Genomic DNA, 9,906 nt, shown 5'->3' with positions numbered 1-9,906 from the left:
GTTAATTCTTAAGTGAACTATTCATCATTGATATATATGATGACTTTCTTGCAAATGAAATATGTGAGTAGCCAAAACATTTCATCCTCTAAAAGTATAGGATAATATGTGTATGACGCAAGATGTTTTCCTCTTACTCCCTCCATCTTCCCCACTCACTCACCCTGCCATCCAATCCACTCTTATAGCTCAGTTCTCTAAAGTGTGAGCTTCTGACCACTGCACCAGCATCATTAAGGATCCACATCTCACATCCAACAATCATTTCCTAGCCCTTACTGAGATGACACACAACAGAAGGGAAGGAATAGGAAGAAGGGTTAACCATGGCTTCCTGGTCAGGAAAGCTAAATCCTTGCATCACTGTTTTTGTAGAAGAGAACATCTTCTGGTATGAAGTTTTCTAAATTTTTTTTTTATAGTCTAAGGTGGTTTGTTTTAGTGAGAGTTATCTGAACAATTTCTTAAAAATACGATTATAAGAAATTGTCCAGGTTGGCTGGTCTTCAGAAGTTCAACATTAGGCTCAATTATACGTTATGATTCTGATGTTTTAAAAAATTATATGCTATATTCTTTCTCTCTACACATACTATATTTTACTTAAATGATTTAACTCTGCCATTTTGTCTTTGGAGGTTCAGTATTCAAAGGAAAAGTATCTAAGAAAGAGCTAATTGCTTTTTTCCCTTCACATTTCACTGTTTATTGAAAAGGGAAAATGAAAAAAAAAAAATGACATTGACTGTGAAGGAACCAGGACAAATGAATTAGTTTGTGAGTTATCGCCTTATTAGGAACTCAGTAGGACTTTGCTAGATTCATAAAAAAGGCAAATCACAACAGGCATAATTAATCAATCATTAAGATAAGCATTATACACTTTGTTATTTCCTAATATGATTTTAGTATTCAATTGACATTTAATTTGAAATTAATGCAAATTATATCTAGATTTCATTAAAGGCTATTTTAGATATCCAGGTTAAAATTTATTGAAATGTATTCGGAATGGCGGTTGACTGCTCGCAGATAAGAAAAGTCACGAGGGGAGATGTATCAAAAGCAAAACTGTAAATGTACTTAAGGCTCTAGTTGGCCCTTAACAAGCTCAACTCCTCCCCAACCATCTAGGTGACTCTGAACGTTTTGCTACTAATGTATAGCACACATTCTCCCCTCAGGAGCAGACAGAATTGGGGGCTTCCTATGTGGGATGATGTCTAGGAGCATCAAGAAGGAACTTTACATTAAACAACACCAAAAACAACAGCACCACAGAATTATCAGGAAAATTTATCTACCCATGTTTATCAAAGAACTGAAATGACCAAATTAAAAGTTTATTCTCTGCCCCTCATTAAGATCGTTTTTTTGTTTTTGTTTTTGTTTTGAGATGGAATTTTGCTCTTGCTGCCCAGGCTAGAGTGCAATGGCACATGATCTTGGCTCACCACAAGCCCCGTCTCCCGGGTTCAAGCAATTCTCCCGTCTCAGCTTCCCAAGTAGCTGGGATTATGGGCATGCGCCACTACCCCCAACTAATTTTGTATTTTTAGTACAGATAGTGTTTCTCCATGTTAGGCTGGTCTCGAACTCCTGACCTCAGATGATCCACCTGCCTTGGCTTCCCAAAATTCTGGGATTACAGGCATGAGCCACCACACCCAGCAAGACCCAAATATTCTTAGGAGATGGAGTCATTGAACGTTGTCAGCTATCTTTGTACTTCATGAAAATGGATTTGTCCTCCTCAAACATTTGTTAAGAGGAAAGGATGTTCTGGAATATACTGATATCAAGTGAAACTTCACATGTGACAATTTACTGCAAATTTCTCTTTCTGAGTACCCGTGCGTGGTCAGGAAATTGGCCTCCCTGTTGGTTTTCATTTAAGAGTCAGTTTTTAACCTATAGGGTCCTCTATATCAAAATGCTGGAGCAGAAGCCCAAAGTAATATTTGCAAATTAAAAAAATAGGAAATGGACCACTGGAATAGTATTGGTGTGCATTCCTAGCAGTACAATATGCAAACTCAATGTACACTAGGTCTGAAGGTCAACTGAGATTTCCTCAGTACTTCCTATGTGCCATGTGCTTTACACCATCTTCACCACAACTCTATGCAGTAGGAACTCCTCATTGCGCAGATGACAAGCTGACACCCAGAGCTGGAGCACAACTAAATAGTGAGCTCGAGTTACAAAGAGTTTCTTTGATCACTTTAATTGCCAGGACACAGGTTTGTCTCTCAGCTTTTGTTAACTGTGAAAGACATCATGGTCTTCACGCGCATCCTAATCTAAACCTGGTCTTTAACGTTCTACTCTTGTTTATAGTTTCCTAACACTAAAGTTTTATTTATTTACTTTATTGCAAGATAAACTATTTAACTTAAATTCACCTCAAATTCTTTGAAGAATAATGTCAGTTATAAACAAATGGTTTATTGCTCTTTTTGCAATGCCCTGTGTTGCTTTCTCTGGCAAAGACCTCATGATTCTTCCAGGCCCAGCCTAAATGTTACTCCTTTTCAGTAACTTCTCTTGTATTACTTTCCCTCCCCTCTCCCTCTGCCTTAAAGGTAAAAAATTAATTATTAATTTAGGTGCAGCTAATTTTCCCATGTTTATATTAATACCTCCATTATAGTATGTATCACATTATATATTATATCACAGATATCTATCTACATCTGCTGGTGTCACAGACCATGGCTACCTTGAGGGCTACTGTCTCATTTTATATTTTAGAAGAGTATGGTGCTTGAAATATGTACATGTAGGTGTTTATTGGTTTGTCTGATCTAGTCTTTGTCTTTAGTCCTGAATGATTATTCGTTAATCTAGCTCTTATAGATGAATGTATAGATCAAAGAAACAAGACCAGAAAGCAGGATTAACAGGAACAGGATGGAATGCCATACAGGGTGGAATCCTGTATGACATTTCTTGAGCAGCTTCTCTGTGAAGAATAACTGAGTGCCATACCTAATCAGGCTAAATGAAAGCATTAGTAATACGGATATTTGACCAGAATATTTAGTCAACAATACATGGCGTTAATGTTCATTTCCATGCTCTTAAGTTAAAAACTGAGCAGAAATGTCCAGAGAACAGAGTCAAACTGAGAACAGGGACACTTCTGGAAGCCCTGCAATTACAAGGAGAGTTGGCCTTCATTCTTCTGCAAGATTTCACTACTGCAACATGGTTCAGGTAACAGAACAATTACAAGTTACCCAACAAGGAGACTGTATTCTGTTTTCTGCAGTTTTGAACTGGTTTTTATGCTTTCCAAATTAGTTTCACTTTCCTTGCATTTTTGGGTATATAATCCTGGTAGTCAAATAAAATCTGTAAATGGAAAAATGTACCGTATTGCTAAGATTATTATTTATGTGCACTCCATAAAACTATGCTTTAAAATAGCTAAAGAATCTTTAATCAGTTCCTAGAAATACTAGCAAGTATATTTCCTTCTTTTATAAAGGATCTTCAATGTTACGTTCTGTGTTTTTCAATCATGATATATGATCTCTTGTCTAATCTTCCTTGTGACTTATTCTGCTATGAATTTGTGTGCCATCAGCCATTTCACAGGAAGTCTATGTAATTCTCCTGGCTAATGGTTACTTCACATATTTTGTGACAATGTAAGAGAACCACAGCCTTTCCAATTACATACAGACTGCCAATACTTCAAACAAGATGCCAAGGTATAAAGACTTTATCTACGCTGAGGGCTGAAGGTCACCTAGCAAATGCATAGACTGGTAGCTCCACTTGGTTTTTGAATGGAAGCTATAAAAATGCTTTCATTTTATAACAGTGCAGTAAAGCTATACATATGTGCTACTATAATGAGCTGTACGACAAAAAAGAACAAAGAAAAGAGGAGCAAAAGTTTTGGTTAATGAGCTTACTGCAATAGAGAATGGAAGATGAGACTGTTATCCCTATTTCTGAGTTTTCAGCTTTATTGCTAAAATATTTGATAGCTAAACAAATTTTCAAATTGTGTGGAAATTAGGCAAATGAGTGAGTGTACTGGGGATTTAAAATAGGTCTGGGGGGGATGAATAAAGAAGTCAAGTCATTTTCTGCTTGAAACATTTCTCTTCATTTCGTTTCCATTTCTAAAGGTCTCTTTAGCTCATTAAAAAATCTTTCTGCTTCAACTTGTTAAAGATTTCCTGGTTCTTTTTTTAGCTTACTAGTCTTTTTAATCCAATGAGCAAAAATATCCAGGAAATTGGCAAGTGAATAGTGATTAGATAAAAAGCAGAAAGAGAGGCAAATAGATAGCATTTTCATTAGGTGAGGTTCACGTTGCTATCAGAGCTCTGAACTCTGTCTCTTAGTACATCAAGAGGCTACTGGCTGGAGCTGGGAACTTTCACTTCTCATGCGGCAAGACTCCTGGGTCTGAGAAGGTACCTCCTGAAGGTACCTCCTGAGTTGCCTCTTCATTTTCAACGTCACTTCCTGGAATGGATATTGGCTCATTAACAACAACCCACAAAAAAAATCTCTTAATTGATTTTCGTGATTACAAAAGTAAAAAAGATTTAAAATACAGAACTTGTAAATTTGGTAAAGCACAAAGAAAAATGAAAGAAAAATAACCTGTAATTCAATCTCTTAGAAACAATTATTTGTTCACATTTTGACATATGACCTTGTATTTTTTTAATAAATTGGATATGTCATATGTGTATATAAATTAGTTTTTATAAAAAATAGTACCATAGTTAATACTGTCTTATAGTGTGGCTTTTCACTTAAACATAATGAAAATGTTCTCATACTACAAGCCTGCTAAAGAATGACCACACAATCATCTATGTATGTATTTACTATGATTTATATAACCAATTTCCTACTCTTCGATATTGGTCTTCATCAGCATGGGTTGCCATAACACAATGCCATAGACTGGGTGGCTTAAACAACAAAAACTTATTTTCTCACAGTTCTGGAGGTTAGAAGTCTGAGATCAAGGTGCCAGTATGGTCGGTTTCTCCAGAAGGGTCTCTTCCTGATTTGCTGTTGGACACCATCCTGCTATGTCCTCACATGGCAGGGTGAGATAGAGAGCAAGCTCTCTGGTGTCTCTTCTCACAAAGGCACTAACCCCGTGATGGGAGCTCCACGTCCTTATCTTACCTTAACCTAACTACCTCTTAAAAGTCCCATCTCCAACTACCAGCACACTGGGGGTTAACGCTTCAACATATGAATTTGCAGGGGGATGCAGTTCAGTTCACAGTAGATGTTTAGGTTGTTTGCACTTTGCAGTAGTATAATAAAGTTGTGATAAACATCCTCATCACATATCTTTGCAAATGTAAAGTCCTCTGCCCTTGGCATAAATGTATAGAACTGTTGGACAAAAGGGTACGTGCTTTTAGAGGCCTTTTAAAAAATTAATTTAGGATAAACAAAGCGTATAGTCAGTTCATTCAAAATTAATTCCATTCGCAAATCATTACTAAGGGCTTACTGTGTGTAAGTTACTGTGCGTATAAGGAAAAAAATGAGATAAGCCTTGCTCCTAAGGAGTTCACAGTCTGGGCAGAAGGATGAGGGCTGGAAAGGAGGTCCAGCAAGTGAACAATGAGAGCTGAGGCAGTTTCTTTTCTCTCTCTCTCCAGAATTGGTTCATTTCAGAAGAATGCATAACTTTATATATACGTATATATATGTATATATATAGCCAGTCCACCTTCTAGAAAACTTATGATGCTCCTACGAGCAGAAGAGAGCTGACTTCCCTAAGTGTTAGTTCAGTTTTGAAAATTTGCTAGACTGAATTTGACTTTCAGTTGGCCCCATCACTACAACTCTTCTTCTTTTAAACTGTTAGTAAACAATGTGCTGGCTCTATGCCTAGAACTATTCCAAATAATGATAGAAATATCTTTCATTAGACAGAGAAGGAAATAAAATATGTACATTTGCCACAAACACCCTGTTTGAAGTACAATCAAGACAGGAAAATTTCAAAATATCTGGCATTTCTTGCCTGTATTTTAATTTTGGAATAATCTAGTGGGGGAGAAAAATTATTCTTTTGCTGCAAACAAAATAATAATTTTCTTTTTTAAACATATTTTTTAAATGGAGAAGGGGAGTGATTGATTTTCTAGAGATGTAAAGAGAACTAAATCTTAAAACAATTTTGCGGAAGTAAATGTGATATCTCCAAGGTTAGGAAAATAAAAAATAAAAAGTAGCATGTCTTTGGTGCTAAAGCTCCCAAAACTAAACCATTTCTCTGAGTAAAAAAAATTATTATCAGAATGACAACCTGTGACTTTCTAGTAAAGGAAAGGGAAATTAATATATTTACTTGTTGTGTGTTAGGTATTATGCTAGATCCTTCCATTTACATTATCTCAAGAAATTGCTTTAATTTCTCACAACTGCCCGATCTGGTAGAATGACCAGATTTAGCAAGAAAAAAATACAGGATGCATCGTTAACTTTGAACTTCAGTTATACCTAATTTTAGTATAAGTATGTCGCATGCAGTATTTGAGACATACATACTATTGTTATTTATCTGAAATTCAAATTTAACCAGGTGTCCTAATATTGTATTTGGCAATTTTAGGTAGGTATGGTGATTCATATTCTACTTTCCATATCATGAAAATGAAATGGCCGGAAAAGAGATCAAATAAAGGTGCAGCTGTTTGTCTTAAAAGAGCTGGACTCCACCAATTAAGGCACTAGCTCTCCTCCAACACTCAGCTTCAAAGTCTTATGGCATATTTGGCTTGCTTTCTTTGTCTTCACTTTGATTTAAGTTTTTCCAAAGTGATACATTCTTTGTCCTCCATTTGTAAGCCAAGACACACATTAAATGGAGGAATAGCTGTACAACTGGCATTGAAATATTAATTTGTTTAAAGATTGATTTTCCTGGCCATAACCACTCACTCATATTTAATTTACAGAACTGTGGGTACACAATAAAAATATAAAGCAGACAGTGACACGTGATATCCTCAAGGAAGATGAAATACTGCTATAACACTATGACAAGAGGGCAGAGCAAATAAAAGGACCAGAGACTAATTGAGCAGAAGATGAGAAGCTCTAACTCATATGAGGAAGGTACTCTGAACCTGAATAAAGGAATGAGGAAAGCAGTGACATTTCCCAGACACAAGATGTAAACATTGTGATACAACAGCCAGGGAGAAATTGGTTACTCATAATCTGCCCCCAAAAAATTGATACAGGAAGTGATCATGGTAGAAATGCACACACAGAGCGTACTTGCTCTAATTTAACAAGTCACAGCTAAGCCCTCTAGCCTCTTTAGATAATTGCCAGTGACAGAAATCTGGTTCAGGATGTTTCCATAACTGAATGTCCTAGGGTGGGCTTGGAAAATTCTACCATTTCTTGGGTCTCTGAAAGAGTGCATGTCCAACAGATTTGGATTGGAAAACATGACCACATCGGGCCTTTTGCATTTGGGGCCCTTAGATTGTGAGAGTAAGGGAAGCAATTCTACCTAGTGTCTGAGGCTAGGTAGAGGAGGGACTGACACCAGGAAGCTGAGTGGTTACCAACATGACAACAGAGCCCACTGGGTCTCCCAGGAGCGGGAGTATGGGACTCAGGAGGGCTTGGGGCTCCAGGGAGGCCATGAGAACAATCACTTCCTGTGAGAGGGCACACAGTCTGAGGTTTGTCAAGAGATGGTTTTTATAGCGGACACTAAAGAAATAAGGATGGTCAATTCATTTGGCACAACAAGGCTTAGTTTTTTAGTGACTATTAAGAATTTTAGTTTCTTTAGTTCTAGTGTTACCCCATTTTAAATATGTTTTAGTTCAAATAAGCACCTTGTGCCAAGCATACTCTCAGCATGCATTAATGCAATCATTCTGATGTTCTACTTAAAGCGAGGCATGGAGGGTGAGTAATTTAAGAGGAATTTCACTTCTGTGCATCTCCCTGTCCAATTGCCAATTTAATTAACTAAACATTTCATAATCAAACAGTATAAAAAGCAAAAATTCCTAATTACTAGACATATTCAAATCAAATACTTCTCAGTCCTCTCAGGCAAATGTTAATTCTCCTTGCAAGAATATGCACTGTCTATAACATCACTAATGTCAAAAGAAGAAGGGAGGTTGGCTCTTCTCAGCACTTTGGGCAGTTTAAGTTTTCAAGTGACTGGTGAGAAAAAGATAGAGCTTTTTCTAATGATAAGGTTTTCTGTGTGCTTGGACTAGGAGAATGTGAACAGGGCTTGGCGTATGTACAAAACCTAGCATTCTCCATGGTAGGCACTAAATACTTTTGTTGAATTTGTTCATTCATAATTCTTATATTGTATTTAATGTAGTTGACTTTGTCAACAGATTTCTAGGCAGGCTTATTTTAATTTAACTCCCTAACTTTTCTGAAAAAACAGAGGTATTCTCAGCATCTAGAGCAAAGTCTACTTTAACTTGCATAAGCCTAGAACCATTTTGTCCATTTATTTAATCAGCATCTACTGTGCTGGGTGAGCAGAAAGAGACACACACCCTGGACTTCTGGAGCTTACACGCACTGATTCAATGACCCCATAAGCTGCAACTCTGAAAAGTACTATAAAGGAATAACAGGTGTTAGCTAGACAAAGAGAGTGGAAAGAGCAGTCTGAGCAGAGGGCCCAGCACAGGCAAAGGCTCTGGGCTAGAGGGGAGCGCTGCAAATCCCAGGGAAGGAGGGAAGGCCCCGTGGCTGGTTCAGAGGGTAGTGGGAGAGGGAGGTAGGCAGCAGGTCCTTTGGGCAACACGGTGATTTGCCTTAATTGTACAAGCAATGAGAAGCCATCCAACCATTTGAAGAAGGATCTTGGCAGGTAAGATTTACAGTTTGGAAGATCATTCTGCCTGCCAGGTGCAGAACAGACTGAAAGAGGGGCCAGAGAATGTGCAGGAAGGTTGGTGAGGAGGTGCATGCTGCCATGGTGGTTGGCCACCAGGATAGCCCGGACAGATGATGGTGGTAGAGAAAGTGTGGTCAGATTTGAGAGGAAGTGTGGAGGCAAATGAAGAGGATTTGACAATAGCTTTCATAGACCTGGCAAGGGGACTTCAGGGAGGATCCTGGGGTTCCCAGCTGGCATAGCTGTGAAAACCAGGGTGCTTATCACTAAGACAGCACATGCTGGAAATGGATCAAGCACGGACTGTCAAGGGAGAAAAGGATGCATTTAGTCTCAGACAGCTTGCTCTTGGGCCTTCCAGGGGAAAGTGTCCAGTTGGTGGCTATATATTTAGGTCTGGAGCTCAGTGAAGGAGCACAGAAGCCATAGGTTCAAGTTTCTATTGCCTAGTTATATCAAAGAGGAAGGTGCATGTTTGCTTTTTGGGGACAGTAGTGGGTAGAACAAGGAACTTCAAGCCACATGACTGATTCCAGACCCTTGCTGCTCCATGCAGACTCAATGTCTGCATTTGTTAAATGAGAATGATGGTGCAGGGTGGGGTCTGAGTAAGGTAATTTCACATCTGTGAGGGCACAGAGTTAACTGTAGAGTCTTGCACCAGGGATGAGTGGCTCTATAGTGACCACTGAGCCACTGTTTCCTTTGATATCTTATTTTTCCTTTGTTTCTTATATTAACGCAATCAATAACCTTACTCTCACTTTCTTTTAGGTAGCAGAGATGTAACAATATTGAGGACATATTATTTACCAGATTTCTTGTTAGATAGTGGGAATATGGCTGGAATAAGAGAAGAGGTCTTTGCCCTCATGATGCTTCTATTTTAAAGGCGGAAAGACCACACTGAACTCATTCCCACATTATCACCATTCAGCAGAGTTCACCAGCAAAGACAGCAAAACCCAGATGATGTGGTATATGTAGGCTGGGCTTGAGAG

General features: G+C 38.2%; 1 protein-coding gene across 1 annotated transcript in view; it reads right to left on the bottom strand.

Moving 5' to 3' along the window:
* KCNB2 (potassium voltage-gated channel subfamily B member 2) overlaps positions 1–9,906 on the bottom strand; it is a 418,770-nt gene that overhangs the window by 218,106 nt on the left and 190,758 nt on the right. The window lies entirely within an intron of this gene.

Source organism: Theropithecus gelada, chromosome 8 (genome assembly GCF_003255815.1).
Source record: "Theropithecus gelada isolate Dixy chromosome 8, Tgel_1.0, whole genome shotgun sequence".
NCBI classification, from domain to species: Eukaryota; Metazoa; Chordata; class Mammalia; order Primates; family Cercopithecidae; genus Theropithecus; species Theropithecus gelada.
This window is presented reverse-complemented; position numbering and strand designations above follow the sequence as displayed.